General features: G+C 37.6%; 1 long non-coding RNA gene across 1 annotated transcript in view; it reads right to left on the bottom strand.

The window, feature by feature from the left end:
• LOC122797301 overlaps window positions 1-27,637 on the bottom strand; it is a 170,060-nt gene that overhangs the window by 18,816 nt on the left and 123,607 nt on the right. Inside the window, exon 4 of the long non-coding RNA XR_006364059.1 lies at window positions 2,359-2,399. This is a non-coding gene — a long non-coding RNA (uncharacterized LOC122797301). The remainder of the gene's footprint in view (window positions 1-2,358; window positions 2,400-27,637) is intronic.

Here is a 27,637-nt window from a genome sequence, read left to right as displayed (position 1 = left end):
GACTGAAACGGCAAAATATGGAAGTGGCTTTTAAGCAAATTCTTTCCCTGGGAAAGAATTTGCTTGGCCGCTTCATTACTTTGCTGTTTTTTGCACTGTAGTGTGATCTCCGAGTTGGTATATTTAAGTAGGGGGGTGTGGGGGCAAAGTCCCCCACTTAATGTAATGTTTAAAGTGTTTTGTTTTTTTATTTATTTATTTTTTGTTGGAACAGCGATTTTTTTCCCTTGGAAAAAAATTGCTGTTCTGGCAGTTCGACATTGTAAGCATTTGCTTACATTGGGTCGATTAATCACTGTTCACTTTTTTAAGCATTTGGTGATCTAATATAGACCAGGTAGGGACTCCATGGTGGCAGGTAGTGTTTTCAAGAGAATATTAACTACAAACAAGAGCCAATGAAAGAGAAGAGGAAGACAACAAAGTGGTCAAATTAACATAATGGGTAGATACCTCAAGAGCCATCATGTTTAAAAGCACAGCAGGAACAGGATGAATAAGTCATAAAAGTTTCCTTTAAAAAGAAATCCAGTTTATGGATCAGGCTGTTTCTTGGAGTTCACTATTGAAAACCTTGGAATGTTTTCTTTTCCCTTTCAGTACAGGTACTGATCTTAAGATCCTCCCTTATTTCACAGGTAATTAACTTCTAAATCCTATGACTCACCAACAGACACAGCTTTGTTCTCTTCTTATAGATCTTTTAATAATTTAACACATTGCAACAAAAATAAGTAAAGCAAAAATAATTCAAAAGAAATATAACAAAGCTAAACCAAGAAATGTACCTTTTCTTATACAGTAGTCTGCTCTATACCAGAAGCTTTTTCAGATAGTTTTCTCTTGAAAATCTTGGAATGTTTTCATTTTCCTTTTCCCTTTTGATACAAATTCTAGTCTTTAGCTTTTCCCTCCACCTATAAGTAATTTTTTTTTAAATCCTATGACTCACCAAGAAACAGAGCTTTGTTTTTTTGCTAACCAGACGTCAGTACTTCACTCAATGTAATAAAATAAATTATACAATCAATAAAGACAATTTAAAAAGCAATATAAGGAAAATAAGTAGGCATATGTACATTTTCCCCTGAGCAGTCTATTCTATTACAAAGGTTGTTTCAGTGAGTCGTCTCTTAGTCTATCTCCATCTTTTCTTAACTTTCTTACGATTTTTCCACATTCTTTCTTCCTATATCTTTCTCCTAATTACTTTAATACTGTTATTTACTCCTGCAGTAATTGTGCTCCTTTCATATGTTTCCTTGTAAACTTCTTTCCTTCTTTATATTGTTCTCTATATCTTTTAGTTATTCTATTATATCTGTAAAATAATATTTCATATTTTATTTCTCTATTTTGTATGAGAACAACACTTACTGTATCATAGAATATTCTTAGTTTTGCATTTTGTGCACAGTTCTTTTTCTATATTTAGGTTTGGGTGTGTGTGTGTGTGTGTGTGTGTGTGTGTGTGTGTGTGTGTGTGTGTGTGTGTGTGTGTTCATAACAATATATATATATATATATATATATATATATATATTTATTTTATATATATATATATATATATATATATATATATATATATATATAGATCTAGGACAGTTGATCGAAAGACCAACTGTCCAAATCCAACCCTACTGAACACCGTTTACCGAAACTGCTTTCACCGAAAAAGCAGTTTCGATAAACGGAAGGTAAAACACACACGAACACACACAAAAACAAAAAAAAACCCATACACACCATGTTTACGCAAGGGGGCTTTGCCCCCCTGCACCCCCCCATACCCCCCTACTTTATATTCTCACTCTGAGATTGCACTGCAGTGGGGAAAAGGGAATATTCCCTTATCCCACTGTAGTTCGATCTCACCCACTACCACTTCCCCCTGATTCCCTGTACTTTTACGAAAGTTTTGCAAAAGCACTTTTTTTGATAAAAAGTGCTTTCGCAAAACTGTGACAGCCCATTTCACTTTAGGTGAAACAGGCTTTCGGTAGACTGTCCGTGTTCCATATATAATATATATATATATATATATATATATATATATATATATATATATATATATAGATATATATATATATATAGATATATATATATATATAGATATATATATATATTTATAGAGAGAGAGTAATAGATAATAGAAAGACCAATAGAAAGTGAAAGCACCATGGAAAAAGATGACCCTGACAGAGGAAACAAGAAAACAATAGGATACCTTACTGTCTTACTATTGAGGTGGCATTTTCATATAAACCTAATATGAAGTAGAAAAATAAGAGCATTAATTAGTTAGCTTTCATAATTATTAACAATGCATAAAATGAATCACTATATAATTTTACTCACCTAAGTTTCAGAAACATTTCATCAGCTTCAGCTTGCTAGCACTGTGAATTAGAAACCATTTTTATTCATCATTTCTTCAATGCTGTAAAATTAATAAATGTTAGACAATTACTGTAAGTAAATTATTCACAATCTTGCAAATTCCAGAAATGTTACTTCAATTAAATTAATTATGCCAATTATCAAATGTGCATTACTACTTTAGAAGCTATATTTGTAAGACTAATGTTAGATAATTAGGAAAATGAAAGGTTGTTTTATCCAAGATTTGTTTTAAATTCTTATGGATGGAATACATATGAAAACGTTAATTCAAAAGGTCAAGATGAAAACATTCTAAGCAAATTACTTTGAACGCCATTAAGGAAATCGTTGAGATATGTAAAAGGTATTAGAGACTAAGATTAAATTATTTCTGTTTCCTTTACTCTGATTTCATATTATGAAAAACAGATTAAGAAGTATGCATAACTTCTGCCAGAAATGAAATACCTATCCAGTTAGGTGGCCAGAATCAGATAATGAATATATTGATTTCTGATAGACTTCAATAAATTGCCAAATTGTCATGCATACAGCAAGTTAGACCAACTACATTCACTACTTGCATTGCAAATTTTTTAATCTCTTCCATTTTTACTCTAGAGTTAGATTTAACCTTTATGGGTAGTAATTAAGTCAGTCTGATACAGTTAGTCCCAAGTATTTACATGGCACTGATAATGCAACTATGACCCTTCATGTCTTAAAAGCTGGTAATATCTTGTATATCACCAAAGTGTGTTTGATACCTTTCAAAATATAAATGGGAATCAAGCCAATCCAATTCTTCTTTATTGTTTTCTACATTTCCTTCCATGAAAAGGTATACACTGCTTCATCTTTAATATGTGACAACATCCTGCTGGGAAGTGAGATCGTAGATGTAATACTTAGGTCCAGTCTCACTGCTGTTAATGTTTATAATATTACTGGATATTTTTTGACTAATCACTTTTTCCTGCTGCATAAACAGTAAATAGCCAAGGTATCCAGTCTGTACCTCTCACTAACAAGCAGTACATAGTCTTAGAGGCTGTAGTCCCTCTTGACACATTAAGTAACTCTTCTGTAGCCTCTGCTCTCTGTGAACTTAGCTGCACATTATTCTCACAGAGCTTATATAGCAGTGATTTATTAGTAAAGATTCTCAAAATGAATTCCATAACTATGGTCAGCATATTTGTCTTTGTACATGTCCCTAAAGCTTAATGGAACCATATTGCTTTCCATAATATTTTAATAGCCTCTAATAACATTTCTGTTGTGTTTAGGCAAAATTAACTCCATATCACTAAGACTTTCTCAGTCATATGTTAAAACACAATGACCTATGTAATGCAACCAGGTCATCCTGCACCCTGTGGGAACTGAGAACAAAAAATTACCAGAATCAGTTGTACTATGTCACCAATTGAATTACTTTCTGAAAATACAGAAATACTGTTCTCATTGATATATCTATCATTACACTGTATACTTTTTTTAATTCTTACATGACTACATGTTCCTGTAATTTTGAACTGTGCACATGTATGTGCATAACCTGGGCTGAACCTGGAAACGATATATTGAGACCAGTGTTCTACCCTGTTCAAAAAATAAATAATTAAATAAATAAATACAAAGCCAGTAGTCCACCCTTCATTATTCATCTTGTCTCACAAACTAGCATAGTATACACCAACATATTGACTGACCCTTTAATATGGGCAGTATACTATCATTCAGACCAGTTTGGATACACTGGAAGCATCCTTACTTTTCACATCTTCCTGTGGTTGCACTACTTTTGTTGAATGCTGCCTTGGATGACAAAGTGTAGGGTGATGGACAGAATATCAAATGCTGTTTGGGTTGCTTTCTTTATTTGCCAACAAAGGTAAGTGGTCATGCATTTTGGGTAGGAGTTTGTGTGTGTGTGTGTGTGTATGTGTGTGTGTGTGTGTGTGTGTGTGTGTGTGTGTGTGTGTGTGTGCGTGTGTGCGTGTGTGCGTGTGTGTGTGTGTGTGTGTGTGTGTGTGTGTGTGTGTGTGTGTGTGTGTGTGCGTGTGTGTGTATGTGTGTGCATGTGTACTTTAGGGTTACATGAAGGGATGGTAAGGGGATGTGTATGCATAAGTGCTTGTCTGTTTGCAGGTTAGAGAGAAGTTGGGGATAGATTTATTGTATGTGTGTGCATTTGAAGGTTAGGTTACAGTTGTGGTTACATAAGGGGATAGATTTATTTATTTATTTATTTATTTCACATTTGTTATCCAGGATAGTCCAACCGGACAGCAAGTGTCCATTTTCAGAGGAGTCCTGGGGAGAAAAGTTCCAACACAAATAGAAAAAGAGCATGCAATTTACATTAACATGAGATAATAAGTTGCAAATTACATTAACATAGTATAAAAAGTTACAAATTGCTTATAATAAATCAGAGTATAGATATAAATTTTACAGGTGGATGTCACAATATAAAGATATTTCAGTTAATAGCAATGATTAATCCATTATTGGTAAAATATGACATTTTTATACAGAACGAACATAGCAGTTTGCAGCATTCACACTGATGGATGGATAAACAGATGACTTTTTGTACAAATATTTACAATATTTTTAGTGAGCACTGAGATGCAGTCAAGTGAGTGTTGTACATTCTGAATAGCATATTATACATTTATATAGTAACTCTGACAGAGCATGCAGCTAGGGCTGTATGCATGTGTATGTGAACATGGTGAGTGTCCTGGCTGTCTTGTATAATGGTAGCGTTATGGAAATTATTTTTTAAGGTAAGGTGCATGGTTAGCGACAGAGCAGGGTTAGGGTTAACACATATTACTAAGGTATGCAGGGGGCTTTGTGTTCTAACGGTAACCTTCAGCCTTCTTTTTTAAGGTTTTCAAGTATTTTTTTTATGGTGTAAGTATATCTGGCATGTTATAGTCAATCATTTGTATGTCGGCTATTCAATATGTCAAGCATTTATGATGTATTCCTCCATGCACACACGTATTTTACTATACTGGCATCAGAATGGTTGTTGTAAGAGCATTCTCGCTATGACTATACCTCATCAACTGACTCATGCTGTAAAGACTTGTAATACATACTGTCACCTTTGTACATCTTGAATACACTCTCTGGCATGTCTTTCTAAGCAAATTCTTGACCAACATATGCCACAAACTAATTACCACCATCAAGAAGCCTTAACTTTGTAAATAAATTTATTAAGTCACTCTCAGATAACATTTATCATATTTTTAACCTGTTTCACTGTTCTATTTACATTCTTCGATAAAACATTCTTCCTAATTCCATCCTTACTTCCACGCTGCTATACTCACATGCCTGAGCTGACAGCACCCCCAGCCTCTATTTTGATACTTAGTTTTGTTTTACTTAGTACTTGTACATGAAATTAAAAGCCTGAATAGAGCATTGCTGACTTTACCACTATATCAGAATTGTTGTGCAATATTGTTAGCTGTAATGTACAGTCTGTCAAACTATATTAGGTATCTGAATTAACCATACTGCAGACACAGCAAAATGGTTTCTTCTTCTAACACAAAGAGTTATTGATTTTCTTTTTCCTCAGTTAATGTGTCATTAGACTAAAGCCCCTCCCCTCCAGTCACTATACTGTATGCTACAAGGGATCAGCATACTTGTGAATGGATAATGAAGTTCTTGTATTATTGTATACCTACTGATTGCAACTGTATACACTGTTCCATTTTACACCGTGCTATACTGGGTGCATTTTAAGATGCCATATAGTTATTTGTCAGTCTGCTTTGGGGACATGCTTTACTTGGCTGCCCATAAGAAAAGGCCTTTAACTCAGTAAGATCCATCCAATCCACATAATGAAAGAAATAAGTAAATTAACCAAGTGTAGTTTCATACTAATTCTATAAAACAAAAATATTTTAAAATATGTAGGTGCAATTTAATGTTTTCTGAAGTTCTGATTAATAACATTTAGAAGAATGGGGGATCGGTTATTTGAGTGATTTAATTTTATAGAAATAACAGCTGGTCCACAGAGGGAGAGCTGCAATCATTAATACCAAGGCCATGTTGTTACAGTGTGGAATGACTTTTATGTTCTTAGTATCAAAGATGTTTATTACTCTATGCTACAAGCGATGTGTCTCCATGTGTGTGTGTGTGTGTGTGTGTGTGTGTGTGTGTGTGTGTGTGTGTGTGTGTGTGTGTGTGTGTGTGTGTGTGTGTGTGTGTGTGTGTGTGTGTGTGTGTGTGTGTGTTTGTGTGTGTGTGGGTGTGGGTGTGTGTGTGTATATACACTATACAGACAGCATGAAAATAGCTACCTTTGCCAAATGCTGTGCTTCTTCCATGTAACACACTCTTTCTTTCTCTCTCTCTCTCTCTGATTATATCTATTATCTCTCTCTCTCTCTCTCTCTATATATATATATATATATATATATATATATATATATATATATATGGGTCACCCAACATTGAGTGAATTCTACTTTTGTTGACCTCTATTGTCTCTTTGGTCAACATATACAGATGATCTGCAGATGTACGAGACTGAGAGTCCCCAAGGTAGGGGATATGCCCTTTCCCCAGGGATTGTGTGATCTTGGAGTTAGTGTTTATATATATATATATATATATATATATATATATATATACATATATATACATATATATATATATATATATATATATATATATATATATATATATATATATATATATATATATATATATATATATAAAATTAGCAAGGATTGTAGAAGGTACATTATTATGTTTAATCTCAGAGCATGTGCTGAAGGGTGTCAACTTGTTAAGGTGTTTTTGTTGATACAAGTGTGTTTACATTAAGCATATTGACACTTCCATGGAGTATTTGTAGTAGTGCCCTAAACAGGCACACACACACACACTCACACACACACACACACAGACACACACACACACACACACACACACACACACACACACACACACACACACACGTGTGAGTTTGCATTTGTTTATTTGTGTATATATATATATATATATATATATATATATATATATATTTTTTTTTTATGTGTGATCTATTGCTGTAACCTCAAAAATTATGTTACTACAGAAATCATTGATTTAGAACTAGCACAAGGGATTCATTTTATGGGTTGTAGGGTAATAATCCATGAGAGGTAAGAGTCACATGCAGTAAACTTGGAACTTCTTTAAGGCTCTTGGTAGGTTATCTCATTTACAAATTTCACAGCTGCAGAAAGGGATCCATCAGAAGCCTTCCTCAGCAGTACCCCTCAAGGATTTATCGTTGTTATATTACTTTCTGTCTGTTATATTAATAAGACAGTTGTTATCACTTTCTCAGTTATTTTACTGCATCTGCACTAATGTCAACTCATAAGTGCTTAGCTTTACCTGAGTCTGTCGAAAATCAGTACTGCATCTTTTCCAAATAGAGATTTAAATATACAACGCATGCCACCATTAAAATGAGTTTTATTAAAGACTGTGTGAAAGAAACCCTACCTCTTAACCTCTTAGCAGAAGAAATCTGGAAAAAGCCTAAAATAATGGTGGGACAAAGGCCCAAGAATAGGAACAGATTTTAAATATTGCTTTCATAAACTTAGAAAGTTGCTAGAATAACAGGTTTCCTGAAACTCAATTGTATATCAATATTTCGTACCTTCAGTCATCAGTGATTTGCCAGAAAACCACATTTTTTATGAGGAACAGTCCAAAAAAAAGAGTAAAAAATCTGAACAGTCTGCCAAAATCTGCACAGTTGAGAGGTACACTGTTGTAATGATGTAATGATATGATGTTAATATAACGCATTAGATGTTTGCTTACTGTTTCCCTGCTTTTGTGAATTAGAGGTATATTAGAATAAAACTACTCAAACAGGGTATGAAATCCATAAAATATAAACACATTTCTAAAACCCTTTCTTCCCTTCTCATAATCTCTGCAACGGGAATACATTATTTACTTAAAAATGTATAACTAAGCAAAACTGCACATTTTTTTGGTTACAGCTTCATCACTGTACCTTGCTAATCTCTATGATTCTTAAAAAAGACCTTGCTATATCACATATAGCCAATTTTATATCTCTTCAGTTTTATCCTCCACTTGCCAGCAAATTTTCATATTCCTTACATTACTGTCTACTGAGACACAAATAACTGGAACAACTTCTCAATAATACCTACACTTCACACTTATACAACAGAAAGATTTTTTCAAGCTCGCCCCTGCTGTGTGAAATTCTCTTTCCTACAGGTTAGGAGTGAGCCTATAGGTTCTTTCTTTAGAAAACAAGTTTTTGCCCACATAAACAGATATGGGCATTCCATTTACCACATTCCTTAAATTAAAGAATATTTTTAGATGAAATGTTCACAAATGAAGCAGAATATGTTATATTACTATTTAGTTAATCATCTTTCTGATATACTGATACATTGAAATCATCTGCCTTCTTAATAACATATAAATTCCTCCGAGACTGTAAGTTAACAGTGAGTTTTAAAAACATCTGTGAATCAGAACACTCAGATTTTATCATGGTGACACCACAAATAATCTAGTGAATAGTTCTTTGATGATTCATAACTGATTAAAGAGTGGAAAGGATAAACCTTACAGTAAAGAAGGTGGTAGGCAGAGATAGCATCTAAGTCCAAGCCATTGTTTCACCCGAGTAAGGATTAGCTGTCCTGAGCACAGTGTTGTGACATCAATTGTATACTTGCAAGACAACATCCATGGTCAAATACACCCTCTCTATTACAAAAATCTACTAAAATGATCTGACAGGAAAGTCAACCGGAAGAGGAGTCACTTGTGTCACTCCTGTCATCTAGTGCATACTTAACTGCTCATAGCTGCACTAACCACATAATGTCACAGTGAACTCCCACAGATACACTTCTTCAAAACTATTAATCCCATCCAAAAGTTAGTACTTTGTTTTCATTGACCTTATCTCCTGGACATCCTTAAGTCCAACAAAAGGTAAACATTGTTTTTTTTATCAGTCTTAACTCCACAGTGCATTTGATTTGTGTACTATAGATAAACTTGCTACTCCTTGTTTCCTTGCTTTAATTATTGTATACTGTATGCTGTCTATTGTTTGATAGCTTCATATGTTCCATTATTACTGTTTAATTCAGTTACTGTGACACAGTTACAAGTTTCTATTATCTGCTATTTGATTAATTCAGTTGTCAATAATCAATAACCACTTTTTTACACTGAATTTTGTTGTATTATTGCACTGCTATCAGTTTTTGCATTGACATTGCTATTTTGTCTGAATTAACTGCCGCCATTAGTTACTTTGTTCTGCATTCTTTACTGATAGCAATTACTAATGACTGAACTGGTATCACAAAAACACAATACATTTCATTTACTGTTGATATTTTTCAATAGCATCCTGATCAATGTTGTGGATAATTGGGGTTTATTACAAGTGCTTATGTGCTGTTCACTTGTGACACACATGCTTGCTGCCACTTGTTGAAATGACAAGTGCACTAAGTCCCACTAACTCAAGCTCCTGTAACTACTTTGACTTCCCAACACCATATCCTTACAAAGCTGCATCATCTTACCAGAACCCTAACTCTAATCCTAACATCTAATCCCAACGTGCCCTTTTCACTTCCTAACTCTAAAACTCTTTTACCTCTTCATAAGCATTAACTTCCCTCTTGCTCCCTAACCATAATACTCCCCTCCCACTCCCTGTGCCTACAATTCCATGCTTCCTCCCTAAACCTATGCAACTTCCTTTCTGCTCCTTAAACTGAAACGCCCTTAATGACTGTTGTCCTAATCTATACTGTCACCCCTTCCCACTCCATCATGGCTGCCACACTTAGATTGCTCAGTCTCGAATAATGTGTGTGGATAAGCTGTGGCAGCTGCTTGCCTGAACATGCAGATGAGTGGCAACCTATCCGAGCTGCAAGACACTTGAGTCCCTGGATTTGAGACAGTAGTCTTCTTGGGACTTGAGCACCTGTAGAACACCTGGATAATTGTTTCCATTTGAACTGCACTTACCTTGTAGCTGCACTGATTAATTGTCTTTACTATCACACTGTTACTCCACTTGTGGTCTTTGCACTTCAGTGGAGGTTATATCTGATAGTAAACTGCATGGGAATTAAATTTAAAGCTACAAGTTCAGTCCTAGGTGAGAGAGTAATTGTCAGAGAACCAGTGAACTCTGATGTAACCTGATTTGATAAAGGAAATGTAAAAGGGCACAGGGTGTATGATTTGCTGAAACATTCAGGCCTATATAAAGAATAAGCACATTTGTATCCATGTGTTTGTGAGTGAGATGTATAAAAACAAAACCATGAGCTAGAGGTTTTGATACAGGCAAGCAGATGTTAAGATATATTTACATTGTGTTATATATACATATATATATATTTATATGATTTATAAAATTAAAAAGAAAAATTGGGCCTACTAGTAGCATAAGGAAATCTTATAAAAATGTGAGTTAAAAATAATGCTGTTATTACTTATTACTTATTATCTGGCCCTACATTTTTTTTTAAATTGCATGCAAACAGAAATTATTAGTGTTTAAAAAGGAAATGGACTTTGAGACTAATACTTTAGAGCTTGTAAGTGCAATTACAAAAATAAATATGAAAACTAAATGAACATTGTAATGCTTACTAATGTATGATGTATTTGTTGCATTAAATTGTAGTTATTATGACTATACAGTTAGATGCAGTTTCAGACTAAATTAAGCTTATATCTGCATGAAAACGAATCTCATTATTAAGTTTGAAAATGCAGTGATAATTAAAAAGTACATCTCTCATTAACACTTCGAAACCCTTCAAATACTGAATTGTTTGGAAAGATTTAGATATGGACTTTGTTGTATTATTAATTAATTTATTTAATTATTTATTTATTTTACATTTGTTGACCGAGTTTGTCCAACTGGGCTGCCCTTTTTCAGCTGAGGCCAAGGGAGAAAAGCTCCAGTTATTTATACAAGAAAAGAGAGTATTTAAGGTACAAAAGCAAACAACATTTGGAGAAAAACTCCAGAAATAATTAGTTATTCATAGATTCATAGATTAGTACTAAGCTAACTGCCCTTGTGAGCCATTTTAAGCCTAGCCAATTATCCCTTGTGAGACTCAAACCCTGCACCTTGTGTTTGTAAGGCAAACACCTTAACCATTAGGCCACCAGCTTAACCTATGTTATACAACATATTTATAATGTTTAAATAGAATTTCTATAAAATACAGACTATTAAATTTTTTAATAAGAAGCAAGTAACAACACTGATTATAGATAGGATTGTGACTGAAATGTAGCATATTGAGATATTTTAAATTAATGGAGAATAAAAGGAGTATAAAACCATTTTCTCATGAGGGGCTATTAATCTGTGAGACAGGATCTGTCTGGTTTAGACCACTCAGTAGATAGAGAACTGGAACATAAAATATAAGGAAAAAGTATGCTGAAATCAGGGGATTAAATTGTTTCACTAAATAAACTAATAAGTAAACTGTATATAATTAACTTAAATATCTTAATTGGTAAAGTGCCATCACCCCAAGATAAACCATAGATGAATTATGTTGCAAAAAAGAGTATTCATTGTACTTTATACATTCATAGGTTCATAGGTTCATAGCACACCTCTCAACCTGGAAACATCAAAAATCTGGACAAGGCCCATGAAAAATAGGTACAAATCTGTACGCTGATTAACATCTAATTTGCATACATAATTATGTAACCCCCACCCACTCCAATTGGATTGTAGGATATCCACTTTCAAATGCAAACTGAAGAACAGACAACCAAAATATGGCACCAGAGCCCCCCTGCATCCATCCCAACATGCCATTACCTGGCTATTTCACCCCATTTACCATAAACACTAATGTGGGCATACTGCTTTACTTCTACAATAATTATTTGGATTTTATTTTTACATTTTACAGCAGAACAATGCAGAAATACTAATAGACATCTGGTAAAGAAAGCAGTACTCTCTCACAATGAAAACAGACTTGGCATTAAAACTTCTCTGCCCTTGAAACTCACATTCATTGAAACAGCATTGAAACCCACACCACATCCAAAGAAAATGCATCTGGCCAGTAGTGGATAAAGATTACCTTTGAGCTATTTTCAAATCATTGGCCCCTTGCACACAAAAGAAACATACATGTTCTTTTCTTTGATATGCCTTCCTGACTTTATTAAATTATATTCCTTGTATAATACAACACATTTGTTAGAGCGCATTTAAAAATTATTGTTTGAACATTTTTCCAGTAGGCTGTACTGTAGACAATGAAACAAAACGCATGAACCAATAATGACAAAACTGCCCAATTCAGAACATTTCCATCATAAAAGTCTACTTCCACACCCATAATGACAGTAGTGTAAGCCATAGGCATCTTGCACAGTGTTTCTCAATTATTTTCAATTTCATTTTTTGGGGGGGGACAAAAGGTCAAAAACCAGGGACACATTTTAATCATTGCTTGTATAAACTTGTAAAATTGCTAGAATAAAATGTGTTACCACCATGCATTTCACAAGTTTTGAACCCAGGATCCTATGCACTAGGGTCAGAACAACATGCCACTATACCAAATTTGCAGCTTCCTAAAAAGTAGGAAGACTGAAACTTAATGGCTGTCATTTAGTGAATTCATTTCTCACTTCTTACCATAGCTTTCAACCTCTTGGAACAAAAAACCTGGACAAAGCCAATAATGGGGGAATACAAATTCAGTTCTCACTTCTCACCATAGCTCTCAAATCATAGCACAAAAACCCTGGGCAAACAAAGCCAATAATGGGGGAATACAAATTCAGTTCTCACTTCACACCATAGCTCTCAACTCTTAGCACAAAAAACCTGGGCAAAGCTCACAAGTGGTGGCTAAGGACTTTAGGCTCTTTTTACCCTGTACCCAAGGTTTGAGCCTGAGTACCTCTAGCCATCAGGTGTATTAAATGGGGGGCATTTTCTCAGACACACACACACACACACACACACACACACACACACACACACACACACACACACACACACACACTCTCTCTCTCTCTCTCTCTCTCTCTCTCAGGTGTTGTGATACATATTTCATCACATACAAACCTGAATGTTAAAATCAAGTTCAAGTTGAATTTTAAAATACTTTGCTCTAGTGGAATATTGGTGTCATAGTCCATTTTGAAAGGTAAATGACAGAGGAAATACAAGTTTAAATCTGTTATCAATACTTCAATGATTTTAAATGATACTTTATAAATCATTAGGACTATTTGTCTTAAAAATAATGATTCTAAATTTATTGCATGAATGTATACAAATGCCAGGGTCAACCAAGTTAGCAGTGTGTAGCTTTGCCAAATGAATAACAGTGGTATCAAGAAAAGATGAACTACACATCTGCTAAACTGTTATAAATATCACTGGGGAAAGGAGAAAAAATAAAGCTCAAAATACACAACAAAAATAGAAAATAAAAGTTAAAACTGTGGGTTCAGCATGAGGTCTATTTCAGAAATAATGAACTATTTAAAAAGCAACTATTCAATATATTCCACAAAGAGTTATTAAAAAGTACTCGGATTAACATGCTAGCTTTTATTTTGTGTTGCCGTTGTACATTCAAAACACAGTTTCCAGTTCTAGGACACACCCTGAAGCTGTATCTTATTTTCTGTTGCTGTATTCGCAGTTAACAAGCTACACCCCTGAAAATTAGTTTTAATACAGTTTGTTGACAAGAGATTTTTCTGCCAGTGAATTTTGTCCTTCCTGCCATCAGAATTTGCTCACAATAGATGTTATGCTTAAAAGCTGTAAATAAGTTGCATTCAGCAGTTATTCCTTTGATTCTCACATGCTTTTCTAGAATGCTCTTAAGGTTGTGAGTAACTATCCCATTGTTCACTTCTCCTGTATCACCCTAGAAACTAAATATTTTGTCCAATGACTCTTATTCATCTGTCAGTGGGGAATACAATAAAAAGGTTTATGTAGTCAGTACTATATTTCTATATCTGGTGCTGTGCACAAGTCGAGCAGCTTGCTTCTGATAATAACATCTGCCAACGTAGCTTGCTTCTGATAATAACATCTGCCAACTAATCAACTTTTCTGGACTTCCATAACTGTAGAGTATAATTAATTTAAAACTCATTTTAAGTAAGCCATTTGCATTTCAATGAAGATTTTATCTGCTTACATAACATTCTGTATTAATCATGCATCAATATAGTAAATGCAATGAACCGAGCTAAAATCCCAAGATAAATAACTTTTTACTGAAACACATTTATAAGCTATATTCAAAAATCCATGTTATCATAAATGGTCGGAAATCTGACAACCCTGACTGTACTCATTATCAACTTTATTTTCTTTAGTTACAAAATTTTATGGATTGTGCAGTCCATTAAGAGGCCATTAAGTTATTCCAGCTAACAGTCTCAGACGTGACATCAGTTTGTTACCTTGGCTATTCCAAACTATCTAGCAGAGCGAGCGATAACTCCTTACCATTCCTTGTGGTTCATCCAGCCATCTATTCTTTGGAGCTTTCTAAATAAAATAAATCTGTGCAGTTTGACCATAACTGCATGCAAAGCATTTCACCATACAAAAAATCCTTCCCGCTCGCAAACCACCCAGAAATACGCAGTGAGCTCGATTCTGACAGGCTGGTAGCCCTGATCGGAAATTAAGGGGTGCCACTCGAGAATCGTGGCACCCCATTATTTGGACCCCAAAACTCAGTAAAAACTGAGTAATTTGGGACATTTGGGAGGTATGGTTCATAGGTAGGTACTAGGCTATTGGCCCTATGGCCTATATAAGCCTAGGCAAAAAGGTCCCCTGGCTTTCGCCACCCAAGAAAATTATTCTCCTCTACCTCTGTTGAGCAGAGCCACAGAGGTGATCCCCAGGGTGAATTTCCTATTTCCCATCCAATAATCAAGATTTTTCTTGAAGAGTGCTAATGAGGAGCTTTGTTTGATATATATAGGTAGTTTTTTCCAGAGTATGGGAAGTCTCTGGGACAGGAATCTATCCCTCCAGCATGTTCTGTTTATTGGGGGGACAAGGCTTAGGTCCCTAGAGTGAGTAGCTCAGAGGGCCTAAGATTACTTTAAGTGGAGCATGTCCAACAGCTCTGGGTTTGACATAGCTTTGTATGTTAGGAAGAGATCGTCTCTGAGTAAGCGAAATGCGATGGAGTAAAGCTGGAGTTTTTTGAGGCGGTCTGCGTATGGCATCTGTTTGTGGCCAGTAAGCCTCTTTGTGAGATATTTCTGTGGCCTTTCCAGTTATTGTAGATGTCTTGTGAGGTACATACCAAAAGGAGCATTGTACTCTATAATGGGTCTAATGAGTGATGAGTAGAGGGGAACAATGACCTTTTTTTCCTGGATGAGAAACCTTTTGTGATGAGGTGTGCCACATAGAAGGATTTCCTGACTACTGTGGTGATGTGATTATCAAAGGTGAGATGTGATTATCAAAGGTGAGACTACTGTCCATCTGTGTCCCAAGGTCTCTTATCACACTTTCAGTGTTAAGTAGACTACCACCTATGTGGTAGCTCATGGGTACAGAATTTTTACCAAAGGGGATGACAATGCACTTTTTGGCATTGAGCTTGAGGCCATGGCTTTGATACCAGGCAGCTGTCTTAGTGAGGCCCTTTTGTAAGATGTCCGCATTGTTAGGAGTTTCGATTATGGCTCCTAGTTTGCAGTCATCTGTGAACTTCATTAACCAAAGACCTTTTGTGTTAGCCTGTACTTCAGAAAAGTAGATACCAAATAGGAGTGGACCCAGGACTGAACCCTGTGGTACTTCACTTGTCAATGGTCTGAAGTCTGATTTGGAGTCTGCTACTTTCACAGTGTGGGTTCTGTCAGTGAGCCAGTTGGCAATCCATTTTGTGACACAGGGATTTATACCTAGTTTGGTGAGTTTATCTATAATTCCAGAGTGGGGCATAGTGTCAAAAACCTTGGTGAGATCTAGATAGGCTGTGTGAACCACCTTACCCTCATCTATGGCTTTGGTGACTGCTTCATAGAAGTCTATCAGGTTTAGGATACATGATTTGCCTTTTACATACCCAAACTGGGTGGGGTCCAGAATTTGGAGATTACCAATGTCTTTTTTTATAAGTTCTGTGATGATATATTGCATGGCCTTGCAGACCAGGCTTGTTAGGTTAATGGGGCGGTAGTTCCCGGGGTCCGTGGTGGCTCTCCCTTTATGGAGTGGGATAACTGTCGCTGTGCGCCATTCAGTGCACAAAGTCTGAGGTGAGACAATGATTGAACATGATGCTTAGGTGGACTGCCAGTTCATTCTGTAGTTCATGTAGAATGCAGTCTGGGAGGTTGTCAGGTCCCATGGATGCTGTGTTCTTGGCTTTGGAGAGTGTGTTTTTTTACCTGTGCAGCCGTGATTATAGGAACTTTGGATTTTTCTGGTATAGAGATGGGCCCTTTAAGGGGTGGGGGGGGTAAAGTTACTAGTGAACCTATCTGCCAGGATGTTGGCAATATCAGTTGGTTCTGTATATTTAGTGCCATTGTGCTGGACACAGAGCAGATCTGAGTGCTGACATTGAGATTCCTGACTTAGCTATAGAATGCTTTGTGGTTGTCTTTAGAATCTGTGGCAATTTTGTTTTCATAACTAGCTTTGGAGGATTTTATGAGGGATCTCCGCTTCTTACTGAGGCTGACCAGGGAGTTCCTCCAATCATGGGATTTTACTCTTTTTTGCAACAGTTTCTTTCTTCTGTTGTAGAGTTTGTTTATGGCAGGGGACCACCAGATTGGCTTCCTTTTTTGGAGGATAGCATCTTGGTTCTGTTAGGGATAGCACGATCCATGAACTCGTGTAAGTGCTTATAAAGTGCATTTGTGTAGGATTCAGCAGTCATGCCTCTATTGTCCATCTGCATGGGTGTCGTGAAGTTTGCCACTTCTGTCTTAAGAAGCGTGAAATTGGCTTTGGAGAAATTTTTTACGGTAGTTTCCCTAATGGGGGGGGTGGGATGTGGATGTCTAGGGTGATTAGCTTGTGGTTGGATCTGACCAATGAGGAATTGACCTCTGGTGTGGAACACCGGTCGCCCATGTTGGTAATGACCAGGTCTAGGATATTGCTGCCCCTGGTAGGGGTGTGGATAAGTTGATCCAATGAGTTGTAATTTAAGAATTTCAGAAAATGTTGAGCAAAACTGTTGGTACATGAGTAGTTTTCCCAGTTAATGGTGGGGTATTTGAAATCACCCATTATGAGGGTGTTGGGTTGTACCCTAATATTTTTCAGTGCATCAAGAAATGAGGAGTAGGAATCCTGGGGCATGGTGAGGCATCTGTAGCAAGTTACAATTTGGATTGCAGTCTTGCCCAGAGTTAGTTGCACTTGGATAATCTTTGATGCATTATGCTGAGCAACTAGCCTGGAGGTGAGGATATCCTTAATGAATATGGACAAGCCTCAGCCTTTAGTGTTTCAGTCCAGGTTAGGTGGCCGAAAGGTGTGGTATGTATTATAGCCTGGTAATGCAGGGGTGCTCTCTGGAGCTTTGAACCAGGTCTCTGTCACTGCACAGATGTCGATGTTCTCCATTTTAAGGAGTGCCTTGAGTGAATGCATTTTGAGGTTTAGACTTCCAGCATTGAGTAGCATTACCCTCAGATTTTGCTTGCTTGTACCTGTTATGGTGGTGAATTTGTCATTTGAACCTTGCCTAAAAAAGGCACTGTAGGGGTGACAAGAGCCTTAGCCAGTATCCAGAATCCCAAGGGCGACAGGTGCAGGCCATCTCTGGCAAACCATTGTGGTCTGTCGATCATGTCATCCCAGGCAGACAGATACTGGATCCCCTTACAATGACATCAGAAGCTTAGCCAATTGTTGAAGTCAGTCATTTTGTCCTTGTACTGTGGTATAATTCTGGGTGATGGCAGGATGCTACTCAGGGCTAGAATCATACCTGCCTGGGCTACAAGATCGGAGAGCTCCTCCATGTCTCTTTTCATGTAGTCCAGGGAGGTACATCTCAGGTCATTCACACCAACATGACAGAGTCATATTTGTCCTTGTTGTGGAGTGACCTGAGTGCATGCATTATGTGGTGGATCCTGGCACCCAACAAGCAGCTGACAGTAACTTTCTCCTTGTTTAGCCTGGTGAATGAAACATCAGCATGCCTGACTATAGAGTCACCTATGACTAGAGTTTTGGGTACGTTGTTATGCCTTATGTGCTGTGGTTGAGTGGCACACTGAGTTTGTGGGCTATTTGTTATTTGGGTTGTGTTGGGGGGTGGAGGTTGCTTGCATTTCTGCTTTGGAGGTCTCTGTTACTTGAGCAGATTTTTATTGAGAGCCTCCGTGAATGTAGATGTGTGTTTTGTGTGGCTATGTGTGTGTTTTGGTGGTGTAGGTTTTGAGGGACTATGTGATGAGTGTGGTGTGGTACAAGTGTTTACCTTCTCCTCTTGACTGTCTAGTCCAGTCTTGGATGAAGAGAGCTTTGCTTCCAGTTTGGCTATATAAATGCATTTCTCACAGGTTGTAATGTTGGGTGGTAGGAGGAGAGGGTTTTCTGTGTACATGAGGCAATTGTTGCATTGCTCCAAGATGCCCAGATTCATCAGGTTGACAGGAGAAAACACCAGGAGCTGACCTTTAGGCATGCCTGGATAGGTGCTTATTTATTAAGTACTAAAAACTGTTTTTCTCTAAACAAGTGAGGAAAGTTGAGTGTTGTAGTAATTTGTAGCTTATTTAGTGCTTACAACGAGTTCTGAACAGGTGCTGAGCTCAAAAAAAACAGATTTGAGTGCTAAAACTAAAAAACTGTCTAATTCTAAGGGAAAATTTGAAGAGCAGACATTATGGTGCCGGTAATAGTTTAACCCTAGCTAAGTGGCGATGCATAAAGTGTATTTTTTTTAATATAACATTAGCAAATGAGCAAACTGATTTAAACAAATTAAGCAATTAACCAATAAAAAGTTAAAAACTGAGTCCCGTTCTAGCAGTCTTCGATCAGACAAGTTCTAACTGCATACTCCTGCCACTAGGGTGCAAGGGAACCCCCTCCAAAAAAGATGCTCTGGATTAGTGCTCAAGTTATACAAGCAAAGCAAGATTTAGCAGGTCTGAATTTAGTCTATGCTACAGCAAATAAGGCATAACAATTTCAGAAAGAAACAGTTCACATAAGCAGGCACAATAAGCCTTTAACCAGAAACTCCCAGCACAGAAGGGCAGAATCTACCCTCTCCTCCCACAAGAGTGTAGACCACACCTTCTTAACGTAAAATAACTGGCCCAAAGCCGAAGTGGTTAAACCAGAACTAAAACACTTTTAGAATAACAGACACTAAGCCTTCAATTAGCAATTCCAAACTTAGTAGGATGCAAGCTACTTGTCCTGCCACAACAGTGCAGACTATAAACCTTCTTGATGTAAAACAACTGGTCTGAAGCACAAGTGCTTCAAACAAAGGCTTAGAATAACAGTTACAATTTAATCAGGCTACTAACAAGCAGTAATAAATCCAGCAGAATAAATGCAATAAAGTAGGAAGAAACACAAATACAGTAAAAGCAGATGATTGAAGTGCAATTTTTCATATAACAATAGAAAACAAGCAAACTGATTTAAACAAATTACCTAACTGACCAGTAAAAAATCTCAAAACTGAGCTCTGTTCCAGCATTCAATCATCTGAATTTTCTACCTGATTGTATGACAGTGTGTTTTGTGATAACAATTGTTTGATAATTTCAGCAATATTATGACAAAGTGCAGTAAATTATTTATTTAAGATATTTTATTGCATTGTCTGGAAATCAAAGGGACTGAATGAGGATCTGGTATAGATTACAAATATGTGATAGCTTAGATTTTTAAGTTATATTGCAAAAAGTTAAATTTCCTTCAAAATAATAAAAAGTGTAATCTATATGACATTTCCTGCAATACATCCTCTCAGGTCAAATGCTATATTGTGAGTCCCCCTGCTGTTTATTATGAAATTCACAAGTGTATAAAAACATATTTTAAAGAAAATTATTTTGCCATTTTATATAGCTAGCTAGATGCATTGGGGAAAATGACTCCTGATCTGTCAAATAACCAAAAAATTTTTTTGCAGGGTGGAAGCCTCTTCCTACACCCTATATACTCCTTAAATAATTAAACCATAAGATCAGACAGCAGTGCAAGGAAGGGCAAATCACCCTTATATGCAGGTTTTTGCAATTGCATATAACTAGTGCTGACAAAATAAACATTTATAGCAGCTGAAAAGCAACATAAAAGCACAACCTCCCAAAGTAAGAACTCTCAACATCAAACACAATACTATCTCCTCACTGAAAACACAGTCTGCTAAAACACTATTAAACTGCAAATCAGCTGAATAGCCAGGAATCCATATCTATTTATCTGTCTGTCTATCTATCTATTCATAGATTAATAGACCTACCAAGGCCACTGAGTCTTATGACCATTCTCACCATGCCAGTCCACTCACTCAGTCTGCATTTCCTTTCTCCAGGAATGACATACTGGATTAAATGTGTGGGTACCCTTCCAGCCATCTTGTTTATATTTAAAGGAAGATAGTGATTTTCACTGCCTAACATGCAAGGGAAAGTTTATTTCAGAATATTAGGTAGTTCTCAGTTATTCACCTGTCCTCCTCAATGTTTTATTAATCTTTTGGTTAAGATTTATGTTCCTGGTTTTAGCACTGGTAAAGATGGTGGACCTGTGGAGAAGCAATTAGTCCATGATATTTTGTGTCTCTAGTGCTGTAGTGAGGCGGAGATCTCCCCTCAAAAGTTTATGTGGTACTAATGAGATACTATTTCCCACATCTCTTGTAGGTCAGAGACTTAGCCAGTGATCTCTTTGATTAGGAACTTTGGGGAGGGGGTGTCTTTCTAATTGTTTCATTTATTTAGCGAACAATACCAAAAATGGGGACATTGTAGTTGATAACTGGTCTTATTAATGCTATGTGCAAGGAAATGATTACCTCTGTAGGCCCGGACGATTAGTTGGGCTAAATAAAAGGATTTTCTGACAAGTGTTGTCACTTAATTGTCAAAAGAGAGCACAATATCAATCCAAGTACTAGGACTTTAACTGCATTTTTGTTTTGTGCAGATGTGTTGTCTAGACATATGATGAAGGGATGGGTTGTCTACCAATGGTACTACACTTTTTAAAATTTAGTATGAGCTTATTTGTAGGTCACCAAGAGTTTCCTGGGCAGAGTTCATTTTGGAGAGTATGGGTATCATAGGATGAATTACTAACAACCTCCAGTTTACAGTCATTTGCAAACTTTGTTAGCCAGAGGTCTTGGCTCTTTACTTGGAGACCTGAGATGTAAATACCAAAAATGAGATGTCCTAGCACTGAGCCCTGAGGGACACTGCTGGTCACTTTCATACTTTCTGATGAGGCACCTGAAAATTTCACTACATGGGTTCTCTATTTCAGCCAATTTGCTATCCATCTTAACACATATGGTTTTATTTTTAAAGCTTTTAACTTATGTTTGATGCCAGCATGTAGACAAGTGTTAAAGGCCTTGACTAGGTCAGGATACACTGCAATCTGCAGCCTAAATAACCATTTCAAAGCAATTTACCAGATTAAATAGACAGGATCTACCCTTTATAAAGCCAAACTGTTGGGGTTCAAACCTAACAAGATTCTTGAAATCACAGTTTATGAGGTCAGTTATATGTAGCATGGCTTTGCAGATTAGGCTTGTACAGCTGATAAGCCAATAATTATCTGGGTTGATTGTAAGGCCATGTTTGAAACTATTAATTAATCAACCAGTTACATGGTCAAGTTGCATGGAAGAAGTACTTTTGATATTAGCACTTTTAGTAAATGATCTTTAGGAATAATTGAGGGAATAATGGATTCAGATTTTTTAGGGATTTAAATAGAAGTCTGAAGGGCGAAGTTGGCACTATATTTCTTCATATGAATATTGGCATTATTTGTTGGATCAGAATGGGAGGGCCCATTATGAATAAGTTCTGAGTAATGTGGGGTATTATGTTTTAGTTGTGTAGCACAGCTATAGAAGGATTGATAATTATCTTTGGCTTCTGTGGACAGTCTAAGTTAGTGAACTCCTTCAGTGACCTGGATAGTGTTCTTTAGTCTTTTTTTGTAATGCTTTGATAATATTCTTAAAATATGGAGTTTGCATCTACTAAATAATTTAAGGCATTTCTTTCTTTTGTTGTATAGTTTATTTATGCCAGTGGACCACCAGGATGGTTTTCCTTTGAATTTCTAATGATACTTGGCTCTGGCAGGTACTGATTTTTTTCTACACATTTTTCCAAATGGTTGTAGAATTCCTTAGTGAAGCTTGCTGTTATATGAAGGTTAGGGGATGAGCAGTCATAAATGATGTATATTTAGTCACATAGCAGGTTAAGGCTGACATGTTAGTAGTCCTTAAATCCATTGGGATTTACTCTATGAGCTTTTGTGAGTTTAAATGTAAAAGTCAAAAGTTTATGGCCAGACTTCACTGGGAAAGAAGATAACAGAGGAGTAGTGCAAGAGGCTGCTATGTCTGTAAGAATCAGGTAAAGAATGCTCTGCTTACAGTAGGTCTAATTACCAGCTGCTTAAGGGAACTTTTGTTTACACACATACCTACTTTAATGTGACTATCCTTCCAGCTGCAGAAAGTTCTTAAATTATAATGTGATTATTAAAGATTGACATAAATTATACTGTGACTATTGAAGATTTAACATCACCTTTGGTGATTCTTTGCCACCATAATGCTACAGAACCATGGACAGAGCCAATAATAAATGGCGGGGGGGGGGGCAAGGGACAAAATCAGGGACAATTTTTATATCATTCTTTAATTTGCTTAGAGAATTAATAGAATAACGTGTTTGGCCACCATATATTTTCTGAAGAATAAGAAGTATAAAACTCTAATGTCTGGCATTATTGACATGTTGTAATCTTCAGTGATGTCCAGAAACTCAAAAATTTTACAAGAGACAGAGCAAAAATATGAGGCAAAATCAGGGATATTCCACAAAATCAAGGACAGCTAAGAGTTCATTCAGCAGTTTCATATTTAGCTGACATTCTAGCCTTGCCGATTCTCTTTATTACAAAGCAAAAAAGTTATGAATTCCTGGATACTTAATAGTTTATTCCTGGGCCTCAATGGAAGGAAAATAAGGAAGAGCTAAATATATCTTGCTGTACAGACATTTCCTAGGTCGAAATCCAATGAGGTAGTCAGTAAGGACCAAGTGTATTAATTCTGGTTTAAGCACTTGGGCTTTCAGGCCAGTTATTTTACATTAAGAGGGTTCGTGGTCTGCACTCTTGTGGGAGGAGAGGCTGGACTCTGCCCTTCTGAGCTGGGAATTTCTGGTTAAAGGCTTATAGTGCATGCATATCTGAACTGCTTCTTACCGAAGTTGGTGCGCCTTGTTTGCTGTGGCATAGACTGGATTCGGGCCTGCTGGATCTGGCTTTGTTTGTGTAACTTGAGCACTAATCCAGACATTCTCTAAAGTATTCAATTGTATTTATTACTGCTTGGTTGTAACTTGATTAAAGTGTAGCTATCATTCTAAGTCTTTTGGATTAAGCACTTGGGCTTCAGACCAGTTGTTTTACATTAGGAAGGTTTGTGGCAAGCACTGCGGTGGCAGGACAGGTAGCTTTCATCCTTCTAAGTTGGGAACTGCTGATTGAGAGCCCAGTGTCCAAGGGTATTAGTTCTGGTTTAGGCACTTGGGCTTCAGGCCAGTTATTTTACATTAAGAAGGTTCGCGGTCTGCACTCTTGTGGGAGAAGAGGCTGGACTCTGCCCTTCTGAGCTGGGAATTTCTAGTTAAAGGTTTATAGTGCCTGAATATTTGAACTGTATCTTACTGAAATTGGTACACCTTGTTTGCTCTAGCATAGACTAGATCCAGGCCTGCTGAATCTAGCTTTGTTTATATGCTTGTTGTTTGTTTGCTTGTTATTTCCCTGGAAGCTAATTCCACCTAATACGCAGCTTCTCAGCGCTTCTGTGGATCACTAGTGATATCTGCATTGCTTACTGTACTAGTTCCTTGTTTCACTTGAAAGAAAGTTACTGTTTGTCGTTTTTGCATTTAGTTACTTGTAACACATTGCACTCAAGTTACTTGGCACTTGCTCACTATAGCAATTATATGTCAGCACTAAAAATTAAAAGCACTACACCCTCACTCCCCACTGGCCCTTGTTTTCAATTATTAAGGAATTCCCAATATTATTCTAGCATGTCCAAAGGTCAGTTGTCAATCTCCTCTCCGGTCCAGCTGGTGAATCTGGGAATCTTGAGGCAATGTTATAACTGCCTCATGTACACAGACAACCCTCTCCTCCTCCCACATAACACAAATACTTGCGAGAGATGCAGCTATTTAGCCAAACTGGAGGCTGAGCTCTCTCAACTCAGGACTGGCAAGACCAGACAGGAGGAGAAGGCAACTACACACACCACAAAACCAGCCTCACATAACGCTACCACACCACTGAATCAAACACATAAACACACAAAGACATGCTGGAGGCTCTGAGTAAAATTTACCTAAACAGCAGAGGCCTCCAAAGCAGACACCCAAACAACTGCTACCTCAAGACACCCCACAAGCAACACATAAACCACAAAAGCAGTGTGCAAAGCAGTCACAGCCCTTAAGGCCAAATACAACACCAAACATACTTGTCATAGGTGACTCCATAGTCAGACACACTGACGTCCCACTCACCAGGCTGAACAAGGAGAGGGTCACAGTAAGCTGCCTATCGGGCGCTAGAATCCGCCACATAACACAAGCACTCTGGTCACTCCACGGCAAGTACAAATATGACACAGTCATTGTCCATGCTGGTGTGAGCGACCTGAGACGTACCTCCCTGGACTACATGAAAAGAGACATAGAGGAGCTCTCTGATTATGTAGCCCAGGCAGGTATGACCCTGACCCTGAGCAGTATCCTTCCTTCACCAAGAATGATGCCACAATATAGAGACAAGATGATCAGCTTTAACAATTGGCTTAATGTCTGGTGTCATTCAAAGGGGATCCAGTGTCTGTCTGCCTGGGATGACATGCTTGACAAGCCACGCTGCTTCAAGGATGGCTTGCACCTGTCACCCTGGGATTCCGGATATTAGCTAAGGCTCTTGCCACCCCCATAGTGCCTTTTTTAGGCAAGGCTCAAATTCTAAACCTACCACCCTAGAAAACAAAAATGGGAAGAAACTGAGGGTAATGCTGCTCAATGCCAGAAGTCTAAATCTCAAAATGCACGACTCGAGGCCCTTCTCAGTATGGAGAACATCGATGTCTGTGCTGTAACTGAAACCTGGTTCAAGGCTCCTGGGAGCACCCTGGCACTATTAGGTTTTACCTCATATCATGTGTTCCGGCCCCAAAACCCGGACCACACCACAAAAGGAGGGGGTGTATCCATATTCATAAAGGATACCCACACCTCCAGGTTGGTGGCAATGCACGAAGCTTTGGAAACCATCCAGGTGCAACTAACCATAGGCAAAACTGCTCTACAAATTGTAGCATGCTACAGGCCACCCTCACAAACTCAGGAACCCCACACAGCCTTCCTGAAGACACTGGAGGGTATAAATGTATCTCCAAACACCATCATATTGGGTGACTTCAACTACCGAATATAGACTGGGAACATTACTCAAGCCCTAACTTTCTAGCCCAATGGTTCCTGGAGTTCATAAATTCAAATGCCATGGAACAGCTAGTCACTGTTCCCACGAGAGGAGAAAATATACTAGATCTCATTATCACAAACATGGAGACAAAATGCTCCACACCGGAAGTATATCCCTCATTGGTGAGATCTGATCATAAACTAATCTCACTGGAAATCCACATCCCGCCCCACCCCAAACAAAAAGACCACAGTGAAGAACTTCTCTAAAGCAAACTTCACACTACTTAAGACTGGTGTGGTATCCTTCAAGGCCCCTGAGCCAGTGGAAACCACAACCCAAGCTGCGGAAGCCCTTACAAATGCCTTCTATGAACACCTCCAGGACTGCATGGATCAGGCAATCCCAAATAAAACCAAGACTCTTTCCACAAAGGGCAAACGCCCAGTCTGGTTGACCCCAGCCATTAACAAACTTTACAGTAAGAGGAGAAAGCTATTACATGATAGAACAAAATCCATAAAAGGGAAGTCACCCCTGATCATTATTAGTAAAAAAATACGAGCACTCATAAAATCAACTAAGGCCAATTTTGAGAGACAAATTGCCATGGATTCAAAGGACAATCATAAGGCCTTTTTCAGCTATGTTAGGAACCTGGGTGGAAACTCCCAGATATGCTCAGAATTAGTCCAAAATGATACAAAAATCACTGAACCCACAGACATTGCCAACATACTGGCAGACAGGTTCAGTGCAAACTTCACCCCCCTCACCCCCCTAAAGGAGAGATAACTATCCCAGCAGAGTGTAGCCTCCCAGACATCTCAAATGCGCAGGTGAAAGCTGCTCTCTCTAAAGCTAAAAACACAGCATCAATGGGACTGGATGGTGTCCCCGGCTGTGTGCTACATGAGCTAAATGAGGAATTAAACCCGCACATAAGGCAGCTGTTTAATCTCAGCCTTACCACAGGATACGTGCCCAAGGAGTGGCATACGGCAACTGTGGTCCCACTCCACAAAGGCGGTGCCTCTATGGACCCTGGTAATTACCGCCCCATAAGCTTAACAAGTCTAGTCTGCAAAGCTATAGAGAGGATCATAATGGAGCTCATAAACAAAGATATAGGGGACTTGCAGACATTGGACCCGACCCAGTTTGGCTTCGTCAAGGGCAGATCATGCCTTTTGAACTTGGTCGACTTCTTCGAAACAGTCACCAAGGTCATTGATGAGGGAAAGGCAGTCCATACAGCCTACCTTGACCTTGCAAAGGCCTTTGACACAATACCCCACTCGGGTATTGTAGAAAAACTTACCAGCTTAAATGTAAACCCATATGTCACAAGATGGGTTGCAAACTGGTTTAAGGACAGAACCCACAGGGTTAGAG

The sequence above is a fragment of the Protopterus annectens genome, chromosome 3.part0 (assembly GCF_019279795.1).
Source record: "Protopterus annectens isolate FY-2018-M chromosome 3.part0, PAN1.0, whole genome shotgun sequence".
Lineage (NCBI taxonomy): Eukaryota > Metazoa > Chordata > Ceratodontiformes > Protopteridae > Protopterus > Protopterus annectens.
Note: the sequence above shows the minus strand (reverse complement) of the source record. Positions and strands in the feature narration are given on the sequence as shown.